The sequence below is a fragment of the Prionailurus viverrinus genome, chromosome B4 (genome assembly GCF_022837055.1).
Source record: "Prionailurus viverrinus isolate Anna chromosome B4, UM_Priviv_1.0, whole genome shotgun sequence".
In the NCBI taxonomy this organism is placed as follows: domain Eukaryota; kingdom Metazoa; phylum Chordata; class Mammalia; order Carnivora; family Felidae; genus Prionailurus; species Prionailurus viverrinus.
Genome location: NC_062567.1, coordinates 114,792,996 through 114,819,102, shown reverse-complemented (window position 1 = coordinate 114,819,102; position 26,107 = coordinate 114,792,996). Strand labels below are relative to the sequence as shown.

The 26,107-nt window shown below is 37.3% G+C and overlaps 1 protein-coding gene across 4 annotated transcripts in view; it reads left to right on the top strand.

Annotated features, from left to right (window-relative positions):
* The first annotated feature begins 275 nt into the window (after positions 1-275).
* Positions 276-26,107, top strand: part of CDK17 (cyclin dependent kinase 17) — a 112,812-nt gene continuing 86,980 nt past the window's right edge. For all 4 annotated transcript variants that reach the window (XM_047866652.1, XM_047866654.1, XM_047866653.1 and 1 more), the window contains exon 1: positions 276-397. The gene's annotated coding sequence lies outside the window, so the exon portion shown is untranslated. The remainder of the gene's footprint in view (positions 398-26,107) is intronic.

Below are 26,107 nucleotides of genomic sequence, written 5' to 3'. Positions count from 1 at the left end.
GAAAGCGGCCGCCCGCGGTCTCCGGAGCTCCTCACGGTCCGGCCGCAGAGAAGAAGGAACCCTCGTCCGGGCGGGCCGCCTCAGCCGGGCGTCACCTCCCCGCCCGCCTCGCTCCCGCCCAGGCTCCTCCGAGGGGATTAGTGGGCTGCCCGCGCGGCCCGGCGGCCCGGGAGCCATGTTGTCCGGGGGGCTTGGCAACGCGTGAGGAACCCGCGGCCCCTCCCGGAGGCTCCGGACCCTCGGCGAGAGCCGGAAGGCAGCGGCGGAGGCCTGCGCCTCGGAGGCGCCTCGGGTCCGCCAGCCGCTGGGACCCGGACCTGCATCCGGTCGCCGCGGGCGTCGGCAGAGCAGCTCACGCTCCGCGCCTCGCTTCGCGACGCGGCCCCCGCACTTGCTGGTGAGTTGGTGGCGGGCGACCTCGCGGGGCTTTTCCTCCTGCCGGGCGGACCCCGAGCCGAGGGGGGCGGGAGGGTGCTTGGGACCGAGGGCCGGGGCGGGAGGCTTCGGAGGCGCTGGAGGCTCAGGCCCGGCCGGGAAGTTGAGAGAGGGAGGCGCGGCGTAGGGAGCTCGCGAGTGCCTGTCGCCCCTCTGGTCCAGCGCGAACCCCGGGTCGCCCAGGCATTTCCGGGGTGGGGTGGGATGTGGGTATGTGATGGGCTTCTTCGCGGGAGGCGCCTCCAGCCGCAGCCTCCTCTGGTGCTTGCTGCCTGTTTGGTCTCCGGGGGAGGCCCAGGAGGAAAGAGGCTGAAAGTCCCCGGAGACACAAAGGTCCCCCTCGGCGGGGGTGGAGCTGCAGGCGCGGGCGGCGGAGGGGAAAGGAAGGGCGCGAGTCCGCGGGAGGTGGGCGAGGAGGCGGCGGTGGCCGCCGCGCTTCCAGCTCCTTGGAGACGCCGGGGGTGTGAGCGGGTGGCGAGCGCGGGGGAGGAGGGGGAGGAGGAGGGGGAGGAGGAGGAGGAGGAGCCTTCGCGTGGGGAGCCGGCCGAGACAAAGATCACCGCAGCCTCCCGCTGGCGGGTCACACCCCTGAGTGTTGGTCAAGAGCTGAGGTGGAGGGAGTGTGGGAAACCCAAAGAACCGATGGGGAGGGGAATATGGGCAGTTGCCAAGTATTGTCGTCTCCGTTGCAGTTGCTTTTCTCAGCATTTTCGTGCCCGATGCTTTTGCTCCCCAACTCAGATGGATAGCTCCAGATTCCCTGCTTCCCGTCACCACCTCACTGCCACATTGACTCCCTTGTGGTTTCCCCCTCATTCTCCCCCTACTTTTCACCCACTCCTTTTCGGGTAAGCAGTATTTTGCCTTCAGCTTGGGGGAACGTTTGCTAATGACAGGATGCCTGAGCTTGTTCTGACCCTGAACTGCCTTGAACTCCTCTCTCTTCCTCCCACCCTTTCCTTTCTGGGATCTTAAAATGTCACATGGCCACTAACAATTAGCTTTTCTTCAAAAATGGCAAAAACATTTAGCTGAAACCCGTGGCGCTCCTCTTTTATATTAATTCGTCCACTAAAGACACGGCCTTGGTTATGGTTTATCACTTCTTAGCTAAATAAATTTTCTAGGTAACAAAAGTGGCAAATTTTGTTTTGAGTCTCGGCTCTTATTAGGGTCAGCAAAGTGTATTCCTGGCAGCCAGACCTTCTGTCACTTATCAGGAAATGCTTGACTTAAAGACAATTCTTTCTTCAAACTTTGCTGATTCTTGTTGAGGGATTTCTTTTAAAGGGCGCTAGTGTTAGAAGGTCAAAGTAACAAATTTGAGTTACTGTATCTTAGACTTCTGTTAACCATTGGGCAGAAGAAAATGAATGGGATTTTAAGATCTTTAATGCCTGGAGTCCAGGAAAGCCTCCGTTGAAGCTAGAGGCAAGGTTCAATCAAATTTTAAGAAAAAAATTTGCTGCCAGTGGTGTTATTGGTTTTGTTTGTTAATGAGGTCATGTCAATCTTTGTAATTCTAATATCTGCATACTTCCAAAAACAACGGTTGTAACAATGGAAAAAAATTGGCAATATTTAAGGAAAAGTCTTTTTTTTATTAGGGAGAATATTGGAATATAGAAGTGTCATCCTTTTATCTGGTGGACTGTCTCATAGGCCAGGAACACTAACAGTTTGAATGCTGGACTTCAAAGAAAATAGCTGAGCCTTTGGCATATATATATATACACATACATATATGTACATGTATACATGTATATTTTACAGCAAAAATAGACATTGAAGCATGATGGAAAGAAATTAAAAGTAAAGACTTTGGTATAGGGACGTTACTGTTGATATTATTCTGGGAACAGCCATATCTTGCTGCCATTACAATGTTGACGCTATAAAAATTGTGAAAAGGATTTCGTTTTAGGGACCCGCCTCTGAATTGTGTACTCCCTACCCCACTCTCACCACTTAACACATTTCAAATATCTCTGTGAAATTAAAGATCGTATCATTAATGATTGGTGTTTTGTGTAGCATATTTATCAAAAGGCCAAATCAAAGATACAGTGGCTATTTTCTACATGTTGGTTAGTGTTTAATTAGATTATGAAGTTTAATTCTCTGAAGGAAATCTACCAAAAAGTTAACGAAGATTTCTGGGTGGTGTGATTTATGGATGAAAAAAAAATACAGCTCTGTATTTTCCAAATTTTTACATTCCTTTTAAAATCAGAAAAAAAGTGTATGAAGTATAAAGCCTTGTTAGTAACCTAATTTTCCTGTTACTGAAAGAAGCTCCTGTAAAAGAGTTTATGCTCATCCTTGAACTCTGACCCAATAAAGTCACTTTCAGGTGTTAGGTATTTGAAATAGTGTAGCCTGCCAGATGTGCTCTGATTACCTGAAGGGAGAAAGACATACATAGTAAGGAAAGATGAAATTGCAAGAGTTATTTCAGTGTATGGTAGTGATCCAATATACAGTGGTAGCTTTGTACACCAGTAATCTTGTCCTAATAAGTCATTGGTTTTACAAAAAATAGAAAATTTAAATTTTATTTTCTCTGTAGTCGGGTTGACTAAACAGATTTTAATGTATATATTTGTTGATATGTTTCGTTTCTAGATATTGCTTCTGTCCTATGATTAGGGTGGAAAGAGATGGCATAAAATAATTTACTTTGTTGAGGCTTTTGTTTTTCCCCTTATTTTCAGCAGTACTTCCCTCCTTTTCCTTTATTGGTGAAATAGTACTAACCAAACAACTGGAGGCATTTTACTGTGAATGGTAGAAACTATAGTGGCAACTGAAGAAGTGAAGATGATGTCCCGTAATACTATAAAACAGTATCTGTGAACACAAAATTTTCCCCCTGGTATTTTCTTTGTTATTGTCTAATCGTGTTGCATATTTATAAGGCATTACATTTTGAGTCTTTATTACTGTTCTCTAATCTTTATAAAAATTGCAGCATCATGTCATGACATTCTTTTTTATAGTTTTTACACTTCCACGGAGGATAATTACTTAACAAATGTATTGCTGTGTTGTAGAAAAAGGACATTATATGTTAAATTCAGTTAATAAAAATATTCATAGAGTATTTTATCTATTTTAAAAATTGTCTCCTTTCATATATGGGAAGGAAGAATAGTTTTGAGGTTCTTTGAATTTTGAATGTGTAATTTTTGCTTAAACTTTTAAATGGAAAAGTTATTTAAAATGCAATTTATAAACTGATCATGGCATTTTGTGTTTTATTTATTATTATTTTTTTAATGTTTATCTTTGAGAGAGAGTGAAAGAGACAGAGTGCAGTGAGAGAGAGGCAGAGAGAGAGGCACACACAGAATCTGAAGCAGGCTCTAGGCTCTGAGCTATCAGCACAGAGCCCAGTGCAAGGCTCAAATCCATGAACTACAAAATCATGACCTGAGCTAAATTTGGATGCTTAACCCACTGAGCCACCCAGGAGCCCCGGCGTTTTGCATTTTAGATGATGAAGATAAACAGCAGGTTTATGGCATTTAAAATTGTGCTTTATATACTATTTATGAGGTTAAAAAATCACCTAAATAGAAAATTTGGTGTAGATTACTAGCATTCAGCCTACAGTGTTGGCAATTTCTTTGAACTGGTGGGGAGAAGACCTTTTTTTTTTTTAATTTCTATTTACAATATTTATGAATTAAGCCAAGAATTCTTACTGTCATTACTGGAGTCTTAGTCATTATTTTACTCTGAGCCTTTTTAGTTGGCAACTGCTTTCATATCTGCAAAATATTGACCTGGAAAGAGTAATTGCCAAGGGCCAGGAAAATGTATTGAATATATCTGAGTGTAGCTTACCTTTCCTAGCCTGTTTCCCTCTCTGTTGGCCAACTTGGAAAATAAATAAATACCTAACAATAAATCTAATGGGAAGGTGCCTACTATAAATAATGTTATGTTCCATAGTAACCTATGATACTGAATACTGTATGTGAGGAGGTAGATTTACAGATCTGTGGCATATTGGGATGAGTGAAAATTACCTTGCTCTCCAAGTCTCCTTAAAAAATTTTTTTTTGGGGGGGTGCCTGGGTGACTTAGTCGGTTAAGGGTCTTGACTTCAGCTCAGGTTCTGATCTTGCAGTTTGAGCCCTGCATTGGGCTCTGTGCTGACAGCCTGGAGCCTGCTTTGGATTCTGTCTCCCTCTTGCTCTTCGCCTCCCCTGCTTGCATTCTGCCAGCCTCTCTCTCTCTCTCTCTCTCTCTCTCTCTCTCTCTCTCTCTCTCTCAAAAGTAAATGCTAAAAAAATGCTAAAAAAAATAAAATTATTATTATTTTTACATTTATTAATTTTTGAAAGACAGAGCACAAGCGGGAGGGGGCAGATAGAGAAGGAGACACAGAATCCGAAACAGGCTCCAGGCTCCAAGCTGTCGGCACAGAGCCCAACGTGGGGCTCGAACTCACCAACCGTGAGATCATGACCTGAGCCGAAGTCGGATGCCCACTGACTGAGCCACCCAGGCACCCCAAAATAAAATTATTTTTTGATGTAAACTATATGTGAAAGAAATTAAACTCAATTACCTCTTTTGCTAGTACTATGCCAGGTATTACTTTGTTTAATCCTCATAGTAAGCTCATCATATAGGTATTGTGCCTGTTTTCAAATAAGGACACAGAGGCCCTAGATTAAGTGATGGTCTCCAAGGTCCTACCTCTGTGATGAAGCTGAGGTTCCAGTGTTGGTGTTCAAACCACTATATTACACTGCCTCCTTGGGGATGTGATGTTAAAAAGTCTGTGTTAAATGTCTGCTATTGAGAGAACTAAAAAGTGATAAATTTAAAAACTCATCAAAATTAGATTTAAATTCCGTTGAATTAGCTTTACTACACACAAAACAATTTAACTATACAAAATGTATAAGAGGACATGTTTATAGCTAAATATGAATTAAAGGTGCTAAAAAATACTGAAAATATTTGTAGATTTATTTTTAATCATGGATTTATCAATTATTTTGGGGGGGCACAAAGTAAAATGAATATTGGTGCTGAAAAGCAAAAATAATTATACTGTATATTTACTCTCATTTTTGCTTCTAAATTTTCTTGTTTTGATTTTACATGTGTTAAAATTAGTTTGCATTATTTTAGCATATGTCATAAATGGGAAGGTGGCTCAGATGCATGCTGTGTAGGTTGCTTCAGTATTGGGTGAGAATTTTGCTTTAAGGTAGATAAATTTTATATCTATATCTGTGCACAAATAATTACCTATTGGTTTGGGTTTTGGAATTGCTTATTTAGTTAAGTAAAGTGTAAATTTTGATTTTGTGTTTTTATTACTATGTGTCTATATACCACTGAAAATGGAAATATCAGAGCAGATTGTACATTTTTGGTAATACCTTTTTCATTGAAAGCCAGCCCTTATGATGTTATTTTTGATATATATCCTATCCGTTGTTCAATTTGAAGAACAGAAAATGTTATTGAATTGACTAGGGGTATTACATTAAAGTGGAAAAGCAATGAAAGCAGATTTTCTTTTGTTGTCATAAAAGTTAATTTGGAAAAGGTTTTGTCAACCTTTTTTTTTTTAATGTAAGCTCTACACTCATCATGGCACTTGAACTTATGACCTTGAGATCAAAAGTTGCATGCTCTACCAACTAAGCCGCATATTCCCCTTGTCAACCTTGTAAAAGCGCATTTTTATTTCTTTTTATGCATTTATTAGTGTAAATACTTTCAAGAATACTCTAAATTTTAAATACATATTTGTAAACAGTGGGAAAAGGACCCAAGAATAATTTAACTATATTCTAGGTTAGTGACTAACTCACTTTGGTCTTCTCGGTCATATATTTAGTCCATCTATTCTTATAATTGATGGTTAACATTTGTTAATAGTGTGTGTTAATATTAAATAATATAAACAAAGTTTGGTAAAAATTGGTATTAATATTTGTGAAAAATCATTAGGTAACAACATTGAAACTCTTCTTACTCCAAATTTAGAGGCATTATCCTTTAAATCAGCTAATATGTAAAATAAACTAGCTAATATATATTTTTAAGCATTATCTTTAAAATAAACCTTTCCCATAATTCCAGATTTTAATGTTTTAATTACTGGTTTGTACTGCTATTTCTGGTGGAAAGCTTTTTATTGATTTTTGAAATAAATTTTAGATTCCTTAAGGAGACTTTAGCACTTTGAGCTTGTCTTATTGAAATATTTTTAAGAAATCCTTTATGGCTTTATTATACTTAATACATTTTCTTTCTCTTTTAATTTCCTTTTTTTTTTTTTTTTTTGAGAGCAAGGAGCTAGAGGGAGAGGTGCCCATGTGCATTCAAGCAGGGGAGGGACAAAGCAAGGGAAAGAGAATCTTAAGCAGGCTTCCCGCCCAGGAGCCCAGGGCAGAGCCTGAGGCGGGCTCTATCTCCAGACCTGAGAGAGCATGACCTGAACCAAAATCATGAGTTGGACACCTAATTGACCAGGCCATCCAGGTGCCCCAATACATTTTGTTTTTCAATTCAGGGGTATAATAAGTAAGTACTTTTAAAGCATTTGTTGTGCCCTAGGCATTGTGTTAGTCATTGTATATGGTATAAAAATATAATTTAATGAGGAACTATTATAATATGTGAAATAACAGCAACACTGTTGACCGGAATGTTCTGCTCTTGGTCCTAATCTCATGTTTTACATGTTCCCTGGGCAGTCTCCTCTGTATTCATTGCTTTGTTCTTAAATACCTCTATGTTGATGATCTCCACACCTTTACTTCTAATCCAGACCTTTTTTCCTGAATTCCTTCTAGTTACCTCCCAGATGTTGCCTCTTAGTGTTCCTTTACCAGAGCTGAACATTTTTTTAGTCTCTGCCTCCATTCCCAACCACAGTAATGTACCACCATCAGCCTTGTTGCTTGAGCCAAAAGCTTTGGCAGATTATGCTTTTCTGTTAGCTCTCCTCTCCCTAGTCCAGTCTCTCACACCAAACTTTATCAATTTTATTTCCTAAATATATTTCAGATTTTTTTTTCCTGTTGTTCCTTTAATATGTAAGGGTTTTGGAATACCTCATCTGTATTATTACATCCAATTTTGGCCATTTAAATCTAACAGGTATTCATTCTTCTTTACATTTACGTATATGTCTTCCTTCCTTCTGCCCATCCATCCATGTATCTATGTCTGTTCTATACTAGCATTCCTGGTCCATCCTAAGAAATAAAGATGAGGAAGCTGATGTGTTGGTATTACAGTGCTGTGATGCTTGGAGAGAAATTCTCATTTTTGAGGGCAAATGTCACTTTGTCGTCTTTCATCTCCTCTGGTGGAGTTGTGGTAATTGTACTATAACATTTATGTCTACCATAGTACTTAAGACGTTGTTTTGTAATTAATTATTTATAAATCTCCATTCTGGTTGGCCTTTTGCCCCAGATAGACCATGCTTTTTTGGTATTCCCTCCAAATTATGTATTGCCTAATTGAATGAATGAAGTGATAGGATTAGGATCTGAATTGGTAAATTATGGTCAGATTAATCATGGCCTAGAAAGAGTCAAGAGTCAATTCTGATACGGGAGAAAAATTAAAAGTCATCAAGAGTTTTGAGTATTGTTGTTACATGTAGGTGGTATTTGCGTGTGAGCAATATGGAAGCAGTTTGTAGGCCAACCTGGAGGGGCAATAACGGCATTATTGGGTCTTTTTAATTACATGTAAACTGTACTAACTTGTTGTCTTAGACAAATTGGAAATATCAAATTACATTATTTATATGTACATAAAGCATCTGTTTCTAAAGATCTAAAAACTTTGGTCTATATCAAGAGTGAAATTTGGTTTAGCTGATAAAATTTCATGCTTAATGAAATTGAGCTCTTTACCTATGTAGTACTAGAGCTAAATGCATTTACTGAAGTATAGAATTGCACTCAAAGGGAGAGAACAGTGCATTTATTGTCATCCCTGTTGCCCTGATAGTTTATGTATGCAGTTGACCAAGAATTTTGTTTTTATTGGGATTATTGTAATTAAATAAAAACTGCTTTAGAGTCTGATTTTAAAATTAAAGACATTTTATTGATATATTTTTAAATTGAGGTTTAAATTATACCTCTGTTATAGTAGGTATATTGTAAGAATTAGATACATTTTAGAAATCAGAGTATGGCTTGATGACATCTTGAAATGTAACATTTAAAAATGAATTTTCATAATTTGTGAGATTCAGTGCCTTTTCATATTTCTCAACTTATTATATGGTCTTAAAACATTAAAAATTTTTGTATCAGTTAAATTTTCAAGATCATGATTTATTTACTGACCTTTTTATCATTTCAGGAACAGTGGAGTCAGCACTGTATTTTACAGTAGATTTTTTTGCCCATAATTTTTAAAAAATTTTTGTTTAAAAATTAAGCTCCTAATTTCTAATATGGAGCTTGAACTCACGACCCTGAGATCAAGAGTTGTATGCTCTACTGACTGGGCCAGCCAGGCGCCCCTCCCCATAAATTTGTGAGCATTTGCCCCCCCCCCCCCATCAAATGTTATTTCTATTTCTATTCTCCTCTGATCCTGTTTCTTCCTTAGAAGCTATAAAATGGTTGACACATTTTTTAAAAAGTTTATTTATTTTGAGAGAGAGAGAGAAAGAGAGAAAGTGAACGGGCTGGGGAGACCAGAGAGAAAGGGAAAAAAATCCCAAACATGACATCATAACTTGAGCTGAAATCAAGAGTTGGTTGTTTAACCAACTGAGCCACCCAGGTGCCCTGACACATTTTTAATTTTAAGTACAATTTTTTGGGAAAAAATCTGAATTCCAACTTTAGTTGGAATTGGTTATATGTGTCCATTTGTTTTCCATAAAGAAATTATTTCAGTCGTAACTGATAATCATGTGATCTTGAACCAGTTACTTAAACACTTAAGGGTCAGTTTCTTCTATGAAATTGGGAAGTGCCAGAACCTATTTCATGGGGTTTGGGAATTAAATGAAATGGTATGTGTACAGCACTTTTCAAAGTACCTTGCATTTAGCACTCAGAACTGGCAATTTTTTTTTTTTTTTTTGTATTCCTCTTTAATAGGAAGAATTGTTGGTAATGTACCAGAATTGTTTTGCTGATCTATTCCTTCAGGTTAAGTAAGTGATTCACAAGGACAATTGAATTAAAATAATCTCCCTGGCTTTTAAAACTGTACATAACCTCCAGGATTTTTGCATATGCTTCCCTACTCCCACCCAATTTGAGAAACATTGTTAGTGAGTTAGCGTTACTGATCCGCGTATGTTGCGTCCTTTAGGTATATTGTGGCGAGGAGGATACTATAGACTATTGGACCAAATAATGTAGGATATTCATTATTGTTTCTTATCTAATGCCCATTATGAATAAAAGTGTTATAATCTTCCTGGTAAATAAGCACATTGATTAATCTTTTCTTTAGGACCAACCAGATTTTTCTTGTAACCATTTGCCCTTTGTCTGTTTCCCTTCTTCAGACCTATCCTGTACCGCTTGTTTGACCTCTTAACAGTATTTGCTGTCCATGTTAATGACTTTTATGTGTGATTCAGATATTCTGAAAGTCAAAATAGAATAACAGGTCATAACTTATCCATCAAAAAAAGAAAATTGTTTTTGCGTTTTATTCTTTGTCATAAACTCTTATTTATTATCTTTTTTTTGTTTTTTAAGTTTGTTTTGAGAGAAAGAGAGTACCTGTGCGAGTTGGGGAGGTGCAGAGAGAGAAGAGAGAAAGAATCCCAAGCAGGCTTGGGGCTGTCTGCGCAGAGCCTGACACACAGGGTTCGAACTCACAAACTGAGCCAAGAGATCATGACCTGAGCCAAAATCAAGAGTTGGACGCTTAACCATCTGAGCCACCCAGTACCCCTATTATCTTAGGTTTTTATTATCTTATGTTCTTCTAGGTCAGCGGCCTTCACATGAACTTCGGAAGCACTCTTGTTGATTAAAAAAAAACAAACAAAACCCAACTAGATGTCTCTGTGATGTGTGTGTGTGTGTGTGTGTGTGTGTGTGTGTGTGTGATGTAAAATCTTAAGCTCTGTCCCAGAACAACTGAATTCAAATCTCTGAGCTTCGTTTTTAAAATGTTCCAGGCAATCCTTGGGTTTTAGAAACACAGTTCTAGGGTTTAGTACAGTGTTAAGAGGAGCAATCACTCATACAGAAATTAAAGTAAGGGCAAAGTGATTGAAACTTTCCATCATCGCATCTTATTTTTTCTCTCTTTTTATTCTTTTTTGGATTTCCTAGTTTTATCATGTTTTGGGGGATTTTCTTAACTTTATAAAAGTCTTATGTTCCAATTATTGTATTTATTTTTTATCCCTTTAGTGAATATCTTTTTGTTTTGGTTTTTTAGTTTGTTTTCTAAAAGGTAAACTGAGGCATGTTAATTTTTTTTTTTCAAAGTTTAATGAGCATACATTGATTGAATTAGGGAACACCAAACCAGAGGTTTTTACCTATCTACCAACTAGAGCTGGGAGAGTGGGAAGTTTTTACAGGGAAGACCTAGAAGCAAAGGGAATTATTTGATTGGTGATAGTTTAAGCAGTTGCCTTCTTTGGAAAGCCTAGTTGACTGTTTGTGATTGGTTGTTCTTAAGTTTCATTTTCTCAGATTCTTGTATAGTGACTGTGGCTTAGGTTTTGGTTTGCTTACCTAGGGTACCAAGGCATTAGAGCCACCTTAGTCTAATCACCTTCTTGCTTAATTACTTTAACAGTTTGAGTGTCTTACTGTTTTGCATCTGTACAGTCTCAATTTTTATGTTTTTAAAAATTATTTTTTAAATGTAAGAACATACCAATGTAGAAAATAGACCATAATCTAAATTCCCTAGCAGTGGTTATCATCTTCAAATATTCTCTGTGTTTTTTCATATACAGAGTTTAATATTTTTGTTTAAGATCCTTTTTATAATGTAAGTTTTTTAAGTTACCAAATAATTTTTATGGCAATCATTTTCATTGTTACAGCAACAGTTAACTGTTTCATAGCGGTTAATAATTAATAAATTACTACTTTTCATTTTGCATCATTTTAAATTGTGCTGGGACAGGCTGTAGCACGTGACCACAGCATCCTTTCCCCGCCATTTTACATTTCCTTAGGGTAGTTGATACAGAGACATGGAATTCCCAGATCAAACCCTGTGAACCTTTTCAATTAATGCTTGTTATGGCAGCGCCACTAGTAATGTGCCACATCTACTTTTACTGACACTACTCTTTAAAATTCTTGCTTCAGGGGCGCCTGGGTGGCTCAGTTGGTTATGTGTCTGACTCTTGACTTCAGCTCAGGTCATGATCCCAGGGTCATGGGATTGAGCACCCATGTCAGGCTTTGTGCTAGGCTTGGAGCCTGCTTGCGAGTTACTTTCTCTTTCCCTCTGCCCTGTCCCCTGCTCATTCTCTCTCTCTCTCTAAAAAAAAGTAATAATAATACTTGCTTTAGATAATTTATAGAAAGATGTCATTGCTTGGGTTTGGATTTCTTTGATTGCTAGGTTTTTTTCCTTATTTTCCCCTCAGATTGCTCAGGAGGAAATGTTTACCATTCCCTGAATCCTGACAGCTTCATTTTTCATTATTTTGTGATACTTTTTTTTTTTTTTTAATTTATTCTGAGAGGAAGAGACAGACATAGCACAAGTGGAGGAGGGGCAGAGAGAGAGAGGGAGAGAGAGAATCCCAAGCAGTCTCCACACTGTCAGTTCAGAGACCGATGCAGGGCTTGAGCCACGAGATCATGCCCTGAGCAGAAACTGAAATTTGGATGCTTAACTTACTGAACTACCCAGGTGCCCCTGTGATACTTTCTTTTTTTTTAATCATATTGCTATATGTAACGTTTTTTTCTCTTAATCTGAAATAATTTGTTTTGGTGATCCATCTGTTCTTATTCTAGCTCCAGCTTATTTTAGTTATCACTGCTTTGTAATGTATCTTAATGTCTGGTATGGCAAGACAGTTTTTTCTTCAAATAATTTTGATACTATGTATGTATTTTTATTCTACTTTTATAAATGGTAGGCAAAAGAGAAGTAAAAGAGGTGTCTCCATTTTTTTTTCTTTTCAACCTCGTCTCTCTAGCTTAAAACTTCAGTCCTAGATATGTCAGCACATCTGTAAGAGTTGGATCAGGAATCAGGGTAGACTTCCATTTCCTCATTGTCCAGGTTGTATCTTGTAAAGAGCATCTCTGTAAAAATTAGGTAATTTATGATTTTGTTCATTTATTCATGCTGTCACCAAAGGTGGACTTGTCCTGAAGAGGAGGGAATGACATTCAGCCAAGGGTACTTGGTAGATTTCTTGGAGGAAGTAATGCTAGAGATGATTAGCTTTAGCACTTACTAGGATAAAAGGGTACTATGTAAAAAGGAATTATGAAAGAAGGGTTTACATTAAAAAAAAAAATTGTTATTCTCCACCAGCCTATTAAGTATTTCCATGTAGTAGAAATAGAGAAATAGAGGTTGCATGTGGAAGCTATACCAGTAAGAAGTTTGGATTTTATTCATCTATGGAATTGACCTATTGAATATTTTTTAGGCAGAATGTCCTCTTTTCTACATTGAAGTCTTTGGGAAAGTTCTGTGAACTGCTACAAATGAGCTACTTTTTCAGAAGCAGCCTCAAAGGATTGCTTCCTTACTTTAGGAATGCTAAAAAGCGCTACTTGTGCCTTCTTTTTTCTGGTCTGGTTCACCTCAGAGACATGAAATTATTTTATTATCTCTTAGGAGCATTTAGAAATGTGTATTTGTAAACCTTCCATTTTTATCTTCCAATGAGGAAGTGATCCCACATGTTAAAATTTGGTTTCATCATTTTATTGGGGAAATAGATAAAAATAGTAAGTTTATGACATTGAAAAAATTCTTTTATTTAACTGTGAATATCAGCATGCCAATGAAGGATACAAATACTAATTATACCTCTACAAATGATTATTTAGTTCTTTAGACTTTACCTCTGTGTTAATATAATACAGGTAACCATGTAACACTATCCATTTAATAGTAACTCAGTTAAGTTATATGCAGGTACTGAGAATAGGCTGATTTTAGCAGCTACTGGGTTTCAGCACTTTAAAGTCAACTAAGTTTGACTTTACAGTTAATCCTTGAGCAACACAGGTTTGACTGCACTGGTCCACTTATACATGGATTTATTTTGGGAACAAAAAGTACAGTACTATAAAAGTATTTTCTCTTAGGATTTTCTCAGTAACACTTTTTATTCTCCTTTGTGAGAATATAGCATATAATACATATATGACATAGAAAATATGTGTTAATTGACTCTTTATGTTATTGGTAAGGCTTCCAGTCAACAGCAGCCTATTAATAGTTAAGTTTTTGGGGAATCAGAAGTTAAATGCAGGTTTTGGACTACACAGGGGTCAGTGCCCCTAACCCCTGTGCTGTTCAAGGGTCGACTGTACTTCTAATAGTTACAAAGAATTTTTGATACATTTTTGATCTTGTTCCTAAGGAGGAGGTTACTTTTCTTAAAGTATTTACTCTTCACAAATGATTATCTCCCTGCCCCATTCCTTTCTTACTTTGAATTCTTCAAATCCTTCCACTTTTGTAGGCATTTAACATTAACAAAAAAAATTAAACTTAATTTTTTTGAATAGGTGATATAATTAAGAATTTAAAACTATGTAGAGAGATATATAGAGAAGTCTTGTTTCACCCTTTGCTTTCTCCTGCTAGTTTTTCTTCCCACACCTTTTATAGGTAGACATTTCCTTTTGTGTTTATCTTTCCAGTGTATTTTTTGCAAATACAAACAAATACATATATATTTTATTTTGAAGATTTTTCCATGTCTAGTTAAAGATCTTCCTTTATTTTTAATAACTGTCATAAACCCACAGAAGTAAAATTCAGCTAAGTCACCGAGTCCTTTGTGGACACTTGGGTTGTTTCTTATCTTTTGCTATTACAATACCAAATGAATAGCATACATACAACATTTTGAACTTGCATAAGCAAATGCATGATTTAGATTTTAAGAACAAGGGTCAGTCAAGTGGTAAATACCTCTGTACACAGGTTTCTTTGCTCTGTCAGTTGAGAAGGCCTAGAAAAAAATGACACCCCAGTAGCAGTGAGCAGTTAGTGCCCAGATCTTGGTTTCTAATACTATTCTCCCATGAAAGGAACCAGAGCTCTGGAGAAATGGCTGATTCCAGGACTGGGACAGGAAATAAATACAATAATACTGAAAAGTTAAGAAGTACCCCCAACAAAAACAATGAATGAGGTATGTAAAAGGGGCATAGGAGCTGACTCAGGGAGCTCCCAATGATTAATAATAGAACAATTTGAGAAAATAAAATAGAATTTTAAAAATTGGATTATAATTTAATTATAAACTATCCATGAATCCATACTGAAATAAATAAATGGGGGAGAATAGACAAAACTCCTGTGCAGAGGAATTCCAAATAATTTATGTAGATACTCAGCCTTCAAAGAGGTATAATAAAACTCTCCTCTAAATGAGTGGAAAAATAGAGAAAAGGGTAACTTAGCAGGGGAAAAACCTGACAAACGCTACCTCAGCTGTGTGACCAAGGTTTAATACTATAAATATATTGTATTAATACTATAAACCAAGTGTATCTCCCCTGCCCCCTGTAATTTATATGTTGAAACCTGATGGTATTTGGAGGTGGGGCCTTTGAGAGGTGCTTATATCAGTAGGTCATGGAATTAATACCTTTTTAAGAAACACCAGAGAGCTACTTCCCCTCTTGTGCCATGTGAGGACTTAGTGAATAGATGGCAATCTATGAACTATGAAGTGGGCTCTTACCAGACATCACATCTGCAGGGGCCTTGATCTTGGACTTCCCAGCCCCCAGAACTGTGAGAAATAAATTTCTGTTGTGTCTAAGCTACCTAGTCTAAGGTATTTTATTATAGCCATATTCCTTAAAGCTGTCAAGGTCATCTGAAACAGGGGAAGTCAGAAACTGTCCCAGCCAAGAAGAGCGTAAGAAGACATGACAGTATAATAATGTGGTATAGTGCTTGGGATCCTGTAACAGAAAAAGGACATTCGGTAAGAACTAGTGAACCCTAAATAGAGTGGACTTTAGTCTGTGATGCATCAGTTTTGGTTCTATTTGTGACAGATATACCATAGTAATATAAGATCTTCATAGCAGAGTCTAGGTGTCTGGCATAGGACAACTATGTGTACTATCTTTGCAATTTTCCTATGAATCTAAAACTATCATAAAATATTTTTTAAAAAGAAACTGCTGTAATTCTGTTGCAGTCTTATTGGCCATTATGTACCGAAATGTTTGAGAGGCTTATTTTCCCATAGCCTCACCAACTGAATGTGTATCACATTTTTGGAATTTTGCTCTTTCAATAGATGAAAACTGGTGTAACTCAGACTGTTGTATTTCTCTCATTATGAATGAACTGAATTTTTTTTTCTTTTGTATTTATAATGGACGTTTTACTTTTTTCTCCCTTCTGTGAACTCTAGCATTGTTTATTTTTCTGTTAGGTTTTTGTCTTTTACTTCTTGGTTTCAGGAATTCTCTGTAGGGAGTTTAGCCCTTTATTTGTAATACAGGTTGCAAAAAATATATTTTTTCATTCTTTATGTTTCTTATGCAAAAATTTTCCTTTTTTATATGCTACTATTTTATGTGCTACTATTTTTTCTTTTGTTTCTGAACTTTGAAACATAGTTCGAAAAGTCTTCACCACTCCCAGGTTTATGAAGGAATTCATCCATCTTTTTTTCCAGTACTTGTGGTTTCCATTTTTACATTTAGATCTTAAAATTTGAATACTTCATTTCCTCCTCAGCATCGAGGCATTTTAAATGCTTAACCTTTTCTTTCAAATTACTCCTGTGTAAGCATCCTTGTGGCCTTATAAGTGCTTTAAATGATTTATAGTAAAATAAATGCTTACACATTTATTCTTGGTGGATAAAAAGCCTCAACTTTCTGGAAAATATATTAAGCATTTCATTGTGTCTTAATTCCAAATCATGGTTTAAAAATAATTTTACAGTAATGAAAATTCCCTTAAAGTTACTTTTCACTGTTAAATTATAGTAAATTTAGCAGTATTTCTTTCCTTGAACTAATTCTTAGTGTTGTGGATTATTCTAATTTAGTTTTTTCCCCATCCTGTTTCTCCTAAGATTCCTGCTTCAGTTTTCAAACCTGTCTGTGATTTATTTACCTCCCATTGTCTTCAGAACTCCTCACTGGTTTTATGGCTGCAATGATACTGGTAATCTATTTGGTATTATGTCAAGTTTTATTTGTAGGCCAAATATCTGTTTTAACTCGTTAAGAAAATGGAACCAATGGTGTCAACTGATGTTGCCTAGTGTAGGATGATTTCTTATACCTTTTTATTTATTTATTTATTTATTTATTTATTTATTTATTTATTAAAAAAAAATTTTTTTTTAACGTTTATTTATTTTTGAGACAGAGAGAGACAGAGCATGAACAGGGGAGGGTCAGAGAGAGGGAGACACAGAATCTGAAACAGGCTCCAGGCTCCGAGCTGTCAGCACAGAGCCCGACGCGGGGCTCGAACTCATGGACTGCAAGATCGTGACCTGAGCCGAAGTCGGCCGCCCAACCAACTGAGCCACCCAGGCGCCCCTCTTATACCTTTTTATAAAGGTATTCATATTTACCTCATTTTACTTGTGATGAAACTAGTATTGCTGAACTGAATTTTAATAGGTATTTGGGAAACTATCTGGTGATGCTGTGGAATGTTGGCTCTTAGAAAATACTACCAAAAAACTACCTCATGACTTTATTGCATGAAGGAGAGAACCACCTTTACAGAGTTGTTAGGATCTGCTAGGGGAAGGGGAGGGCATATGAAAAGAATAGTGAAGTAGGAAGAGAGAGCAAAGTTGGTATGTTTTTTGAGGATTTGTTGGTATCTTTAAGACATATTTAGGAACTTGATTAGAATTAGTAAGGATCATGATATAATAGCTTAGGATTGATAGACACAGCAAAGCAAGGGTTTTGAGGTGAGATTTTTAAAGTGTCCTGGAAAGTGAACAGTCATTTGCTGCTATTTATTAAAAAGTTGAATAGTCTGCTCTTGGTTTATATGGGGTTTTTGGGAAGTTCCTGAAATGAACAATGAAGTTATTTGCAACTCTTATCTGCCTGGACAAGAGTTTCCTGGAATAGTAGAGTCATGTTGTCAAAGACAGCTGAACAGTGATGTTAATGTAGACTAAACTCTGGGTGTAGATGGTTTTAGTTCTCACTACCCATTCAGAACCACAATAAACTTGAAAATACAATTATAAAAAGTGTAATTCTTAGGACCAGCTACTAAGACAATGCATTCTTTTGGTGAGGTGTTTGACATTGAATGATTTCCCCTGAAGAATGAGGCCTTACTTTGATAATTAAGGTGTCTGAGACACCTGAATAGGCAGTTGGATATAGGAGTCTGTAGCTGAGAAAAGAGATCTAAAAGGATCAGTAATAGAAATTTGGGAGTTATTGTTTAGATTAAATCCAAATGCCTAGATGAGTTTGCCTGAGGAAGCATAGAGTGAGAAGAAAAATACTTGGGCTTCAGAACTTCTAATGCTTAATAGCTATATGTGGGAGAGAGAGAGAGAGAGAGAGAGAGAGAGAGAGAGAGAGAGAGAGAGAGAGAGAGAGTCAGTCTAAACTTGCAAAAGAGTGGCCAGAGAGGTTGGAAAAAAAACCAGGATATTGTAATGTGATCTCTGGAGATGTGGCTGAAAAGTGGTGGGGTCAGAACACGAAGGCCTTATAGGTTTAGGTAGAGAAAGACCTATTGACCTCAGTGATGAATTTTCACTGAACAGTTCTGTGCTCTTCCCAGAGCTGTTTAGTCTATCATGACATTCTTCACCTAAGAATTGCCTAATGGGGAATTCTGTTTGCAGGGTAGTTATGTGAAATTAAGAATATTTTCTTAGAAATAATTGTACTGGGGGAGCACCTGGGTGGCTCAGTTGGTTAAACATCTGACTCTTGATTTCAGCTCATGTCATGATCTCACAGCCTTCTGAGTTTGAGCCTCGTGTCGGGCTCTGTGCCGATAGCATGCAACCTGCTTGGGATTCTCTCTCTTCCTCTCTTTCTGCCCTTCCCCTGGGTGTGCTTTCTCTCTCTCCCTCTCTCTCAAAAATAAATAAACATTAAAAAAAATAATTTTACTGACTTGCTCCCACATTACCCTGTAAAAGTTATTTAATCTCTCATTTTGACTGTAATTGAGGACAGGTCAGTCGTGTGTAGCCTGCAATTTTATATACAGTACATCTATTTAGTGTTAATACTTTGGGAGTGTACAGGGTCGAAGAAATAACATTTGTTGAATACCTACAGTGTGCTAGGCACAATCCATACATTCTAATCTATATCTCACATCTTTCTGAGGTAGTTTTTTATTTCCTTCTCCAAAGAGGAAAAACTGAGGTTGGATTTCTCCGTGTCGTATTTTTCACACTCCCCAATATCTATATGAAGACATCACGATTTGAACCTGTGTTAGGCTTATTCTCAATTTTTGTTGAACCCCATGGACTTCCTATATGCTATAAACCCTTGATCAACCAGTGCCACAGTTGTAGGTAATTAACATTTCATCAGATTTTAATTAAATGTAGGAATATGGTAGCTTTCAGTTTTTGAGGAACAAGACTGAGCACGTATCAAGCAGTAGTGAAGCAAAGAAGAGAGAATCTAGGCCCATGCACTTAATCTTTGATTAACTGGAATCTTTGAATAGCTATAATCCATTTAATCCCTCTTAAGGAAGCTATTCAGGTTGAAGAATAATGCCCTATTTGACAGAATTCTGGTTAATTCAGACTTTAGTGTTTTAGAATATTTTTCTCTGTCCTCACAGGAAGTCTTTCTTTGGGATTTTTTTTAAAAGTCTGTTATGATTAATGGGTATGCACATTTTGCCCGCTTTTTTTCTTCATGTTGTCTTAATCTAATATAGCACTTCATAGAAACAAAAACTATCAGAAGGTTGAAGAGTGCTGGCATTTTTAATATCTTGCCATGTCTTCCACTGTTTCCGAGGAAAGTTGGTCACTATCGAGAAAGCTTTAATGAAGTGCTAGTTTTTAAAAAATGTGATAAACTGTTATTGTGTCATCAATGATAGAATGATAACACATTCAGTTCAGATACGTTTTGGTGAGAAAAGTTAGAAAGTTGCCTACGTGTTTTTTCTTTTAAACATAGAGAGCAAATTCGTATTTACCTGTGCCAGGCATGGCTAAGAACATTCTCAATGAAACCTACAAGAATATTTAGAAAATGGGAGATTTTGTGAGATTTGTGCTTTGTTTTTTAATTTTTTTTTTAACATGTATTCATTTTTGAGACAGAGAGAGAGTGTGAGTGGGGAAGGGGCAGACAGAGAGGGAGACACAGAATCTGAAGCAGACTCCAGGCTCTGAGCTGTCAGCACAGAACCCGACGTGGGGCTTGAACCCATGGGCCATGAGACTATGACCTGAGCTAAAGTACAACGCTTAACTGACTGAGCCACCCAGATGCCCCTCGAGATTTGTGCTTTGAAAACACATAATTCTTTATTTGGTGGTAATTGAAAATGTGTCATATGATTAGAATTAAATTGTTATTTTTGAAGGGAATTAAAGTTTCATTCTTTAAGAATATGACCTTTTAAATACCTAAATATTTTTACTTCTTTCTATTAAAATGAGGTCCCTAAAATGCTTTTTAAATTTCTTACTGTTAGAGTTAGGAGGTATTTAAAAGAGTGAATGATGAGCTGAGCATCACAGGATATCTTGAGTGGTGTCATCATGTGTCACCAAGTAAAAAGTCTGGTCTTTTCAGTTTCTTGTGCAGTTAGTTCATTTTGAGGTGATATGGTACTGTAGAATCCTTTATGTTACTGAGAGATGAAGTATAGTGTTAATTTAGAAAGATCAAGTGAGGAGTAATGTGGCTTGACATAACAAATTTTGGAGGGATATGAGTGATATGATTGGGGTAGGAAGGGACACAAAGGTTTGAAAAAATATTTCTGTCCTTAAGCAGTTTATAATATGGTGAAACCCAGGAACTTTACATTTACATAGCCCAGTTAATTTTGGTGAATAAATCCATTTAGAAGACCAGATTTTATATTTGGGCATAGGTTGAGAACAACCTTAGAGCAGCAGCTTTTTCTTTTTTCTCTTTTGATCCAAGTGTTTTTTATTTATTTTTTATGTTTTTGGCTTTTTAAGGTTTTATTTTAATTCCGGTTGGTTAACAGGCACTGTTATGTTAGTGTCAAGTGTGCAATATACTGATTCAGCAATTCCACCTATCACCTGGTGCTCATCAGCACAAGTGCACTCCTTATTCCCCATCACTTATTTTAGCCCATTCCCGCCCCCACCTCTGATAACCATCAGTTTAGTTTGTTCTCTATAATTTATTTATGTATGTATTGTATTGTATTGTAGTTTTAGAGCACGTGAGCCGGGGAAAGGGGCAGAGGAAGAGGGAGGACAGAATCACAAGCAGACTCTCATGTTCAGTATGGAGCAGAATGCGGGAATTGACCCCATGACCCTGGGATCTTGACCTGAGCGAAATCAAGAGTCAGACCGACCCTTAACCGACTGAACTACCCAAGCCTCCCTGTTCTCTATAATTTAGAGTTTGTTTCTTGATTTATCTCCTTCTTTTTTCGCCTTTGCTCATTTGTTTTTAAAAAAAAAATTTTTTTTAATATTTGTTTTTGAGAGAGTGAGACAGAGTGTCAGAGAGAGGGAGAGACACAGAATCTGAAGGGGCTCGAACCCATGAGCCGTGAGATCATGAGCTGAAGTTGGAGGCTTAATCCACTGAGCCACCCAGGCGCCCTCATTTGTTTTGTTTCTTAAATTCCATACATGAGTGAAATCATGTTATTTTCTTTCTCTGACTGAACTTACTTCATTTAGCTTATACTCTAGCTCCATCCATGTTGTGGCAAATAGCAAGATTTCATTCTTAATGGCTGAATAATATTGCATTATACATACACACACACACACACACACACACACACACACTCACTCCACTTTATCCATTCATCTATTTATTGATGGATGCTTGAGCCGCTTCCATAATTTGGCTATTGTAAGTAATGCTGCAAACTTAGGGGTACATGTATCCCTTTGAATGAGTATTTTTGTATTCTGACTTTTTGAGGAACCTCCATACTCTTTACCACAATAGCTGTACCAATTTACATTCCTATCAACAAGGCAAGAGGGTTCCTTTTTCTCCACATCCTCACCAACACCAGTTACTCCTTGTGTTGTTGATTTTAGCCATACTGGTAGCTGTGAGGTGATATCTCATTGTAGTTTTGATTTGTATTGCCTTGATGATAGGTGATGATGAACATCTTTTTATGTGTTTGTTGGCCATCTGTATATCTTCTTTGGAATGTCTGTTCATTTCTTCAGTCCATTAATTGGATTATTTAGATTTTGGGTGTTCAGTTTTCTCAGTTCTTCATATAACTTTTTATGAGATATGTCATTTGCAAATATCTTCTCCCATTCCATAGGTTGCGTTTCAGTTTTGCTGATTGTTTCCTTTGCTCTGCAGAAGCTTTTTATTTTGATATAATCCCAATAGTTTATCTTTGCTTTTATTTCCCTTGTCTCAGAAGACATGTCTAGAAAAATACTGTTTTGGCCTATGTCAGAGAAGTTACTGCCTATATTCTCTTGTAGGATTTTAATGGTTTCAGGTCTCATATCTAGGTCTTTAATCCATTTTGAATTTATTTTTGTGTATGGTACAACGAAGTGGTCCAATTTCATTCTTTTGCATGTTGCTATCCAGTTTTCCCAACACCACTTGAAGAGACTGTCTTTTTCCCCATTGGATGTTCTTTTCTGTTTTGTCGAAGATTAAATGACCATATAATTATGGGTTCGTTTCTTCAGTTTTCTATTCTATTTTATTGATCTATGTGTCTGTTTTTGTGCCAGTACCATATTGTTTTGATTCCTGTAGATTTGTAACATGACTTGAAGTCTGGAATTTGTTACACCTACAGCTTTGCTTTTCTTTGTAAAGATGGCTTTGCCTATTCAGGGTCTTTTGTGGTTCCATACAAATTTTAGGATTGTTTGTTCTAGTTCTGTGAAAAATGCTGTTGGTATTTTGATCGGGATTGCATTAACTCTGTAGAGTGCTTTGAGGAGTGTAGACATTTTAACAGTATTTGTTCTTCTAGTCATGGACTATCTTGTCATTTTTTTTGTGTCATCTTCGGTTTCTTTCATCAATGTTTTATGCTTCTGAGAGTGCAGGTCTTTCACCTTTTTGGTTAGGTTTATTCCTAGGTATCTTAGTATTTTTGGTGCAGTAGTAAATGGGACTGTTTTCTTAATTTCTCTTTCTGCTGCTTCATTATTAATGTATAGAAATGCAACTGGTGTCTGTATATTGGTTTTGTATCCTGCAGCTTTACTGAATTTGTTCATCAGTTCTTGCAGTTTTTCAGTGGAGTCTTTAGGGTTTTCTATATATGGTATCATGTCGTCTGCAAAGAGTGAAAGTTTTACTTCTTTACCAATTTGGATGCCTTTTATTTCTTTTTGTTGTCTGATTGCTATGGCTAGGACTTCCAGTACTGGGTTGAATGAAAGTGGTGAGAGTGGGCATCCCTGTCGAATTTCTGACTGTAGAGGAACAGCTCTGTTGTTGTTGTTATTGTCGTTTTTTTCTTCATGTAAGATGGATGATATTAGCTGTGTGTTTTTCATATATGGCCTTTATAATGTTGAGGTATGTTCCCTCTAAAACCACTTTGTTGATGGTTTTTATCATGAATGGATGTTGCACTTTGTCAGATGCCTTTTCTGCATCTTTTGAAATGATCATATGGTTGGTAGCCTTTCTTTTATTTATACATTTTTTGGAGATTTGATTTTTAGTAATCTGTACACCCAGCATGGGGCTTGAACTTACAACTCTGAGATCAAAAGTAGCACGCTCCACCACCCGAGTCAGCCAGGCACCCCTCCTTTCTCTTACTGATGTGATGTATCACGTTGATTGATTTGTGAAGATTGAACCACCTCTACAACCCAGGAATAAATCCCACTTGATCATGGTGAATGACTTTTATAATGTATTGTTGGATCTGGTTTGCTAATATTTTGTTGAGGAGTTTTGCATCTGTGTTCATCAGGGATATTGGCCTGTAGTTTTCTTTTGTAGTGTTGTCTTTATCTGGTTTTGGTATGAAGGTAATGCTGGTCTCATGGAATTAATTTAGAACTTTTCCTTCCTTTTCTGTTTTTGGAACAGTTTGAGAAGAATAGGCATTAACTCTTCTTTAAATGTTTAGTAGGATTGGGTGCCTGGGAGGCTCAGTTGGTGCAGTGTCTGACTTTGGCTCAGGTCATGATCTTGCAGTTCTTGGCTTCGAGCCTCGCACCAGGCTCTGTGCTGACAGCTCAGAGCCTTGAGCCTGCTTCCCATTTTGTGTCTGCCTCTCTCTCTGCCCCTCCCACACTAGTACTTTGTCTCTGTCTCTCTGTCTCTGTCTCTGTCTCTCTCTCTCTCTGTCTCTCTGTCTCTCTCTCTGTCTCTCAAAAATAAATAATAAAACATTAAAAAAATGTTGGGTAGGTTTTGCCTGTGAAGCCATTTGCTCCTGGACTTTTGTTTGTTGGGAGTTTTTTGATTATGGATTCAATTTCTTTGCTGGGAATTGGTCTGTTCAAATTTTGTATTTCTTCCTGTTTCAGTTTTGGTTGTTTAGATGTTTCTAGGAATTCATCCATGTCCTCTAGGTGGTCCAAGTTTTTGGCACCTGTAAAAAATTTTTTTAATTTTTTAAATTTATTTTTATTACTTAAATTGTTTTTGAGAATGAGGGAGTATAGAAGGGACAGAGGGAAAGGGAGAGAATATTAGGGTCACACCCGTGCAGAGCAGGGGGTTGGGGGGACCTTCTTTTCAGGACTGTGAGATCATGACCTGAGTTGAAATCAAAAGTCAGATGCTTAACCAACTGAGTCACCCAGGTGTCCTGGCATGAAGTTGTGGGTTTTTTTTAAATTTTTTTATATTTTTTAAATAATATTCCCTTATAATTGTTTGTATTTCTGTGGTGTTGGTTGTTATTTCTTCTCTCTTAGTTTTGATTTATATATTTGAGATTTTTCTCTTCTTTCCTTCATAAGTCTGTCTAGAGGCTTATCAATTATATTGATATTTGTCAAAGAACCAACTCCTGGTTTCATCAATCTGTTTGTTTTTGTTTTTGTTTTAGTTTCTGTTATTTCTTTCTTTCTTTTCTTTTTTTTTTTAATTCTTTTTCTTTTATTTTTTTAATTTACATCCAAGTTAGCATATAGTGAAACATGATTTCAGGAGTAGATTCCTTAATGTCCCTTACCCATTTAGCCCATCCCCCCTCTCACAACCCCTCCAGTAACCCTCTGTTCTCCATATTTAAGAGTCTCTTATGTTTTGTCCCCCTCCCCATTTTTATATTATTTTTGCTTCCCTTTCATTGTGTTCATCTGTTCTGTGTCTTAAAGTCCTCATGAGTGAAGTCATATATTTGTCTTTCTCTGACTAATTTCACTTAGCATAATACCCTCTAGTTCCATCCATGTTGTTGTAAATGGCAAGATTTCATTCTTTTTGATTGCTGAGTAATACTGCATTGTATATATATACCACATCTTCTTTATCCATTCATTAGTTGATGGACATTTGGGTTGTTTCCATACTTTGGCTGTTGTTGATAGTGCTGCTATAAACATTGGGATGCATGTGCCCCTTCGAAACAGCATACCTGTATCCCTTGGATAAATACCTCGTAGTGCAGTTGCTGGGGCATAGAGTAGTTCTATTTTTATTTTTTTGAGGAAGCTCCATACTGTTTTCCAGAGTGGCTGCACCAATTTGCATTCTCACCAGCAACACAAAAGAGATCCTTTTTCTCCACATCCTCACCAACATCTGTTGTTGCCTGAGTTGTTGATGTTAGCCATTCTGACAGGTGTAAGTTGGTATCTCATTGTGGTTTTGATTTGTATTTCCCTGATGATGAGTGATGTTGAGCATTTTTTCCTGTGTCAGTTGGCTATCTGGATGTCTTCTTTGGAGAAGTGTCTGTCTATTTATGTCTTTTGTCCATTTCTTCACTGGATTATTTGTTTTTTGCGTGTTGAGTTTGATAAGTTCTTTATAGATTTTGGATACTCACCCTTCATCTGATATGTCGTTTGCAAATATCTTCTCCCATTCAGTTGGTTGCCTTTTAGTTTTGCTGATTGTTTCCTTTGCTGTGCAGAAGCTTTTTATTTTGGTGAGGTCCCAGTAGTTCAGTTTTGCTTTTGTTTTCCTTGCCTCTGGAGACGTGTTGAATAAGAAGTTGCTGCGACCAAGATCAAAGAGGTTTTTGCCTCCTTTCTTCTCGAGGATTTTGATGGCTTCCTGTCTTACATGTAGGTCTTTCATCCATTTTGGGTTTATTTTTGTGTATGGGGTAAGAAAGTGGTCCAGTTTTTCTGCATGTTGCTGTCCAGTTT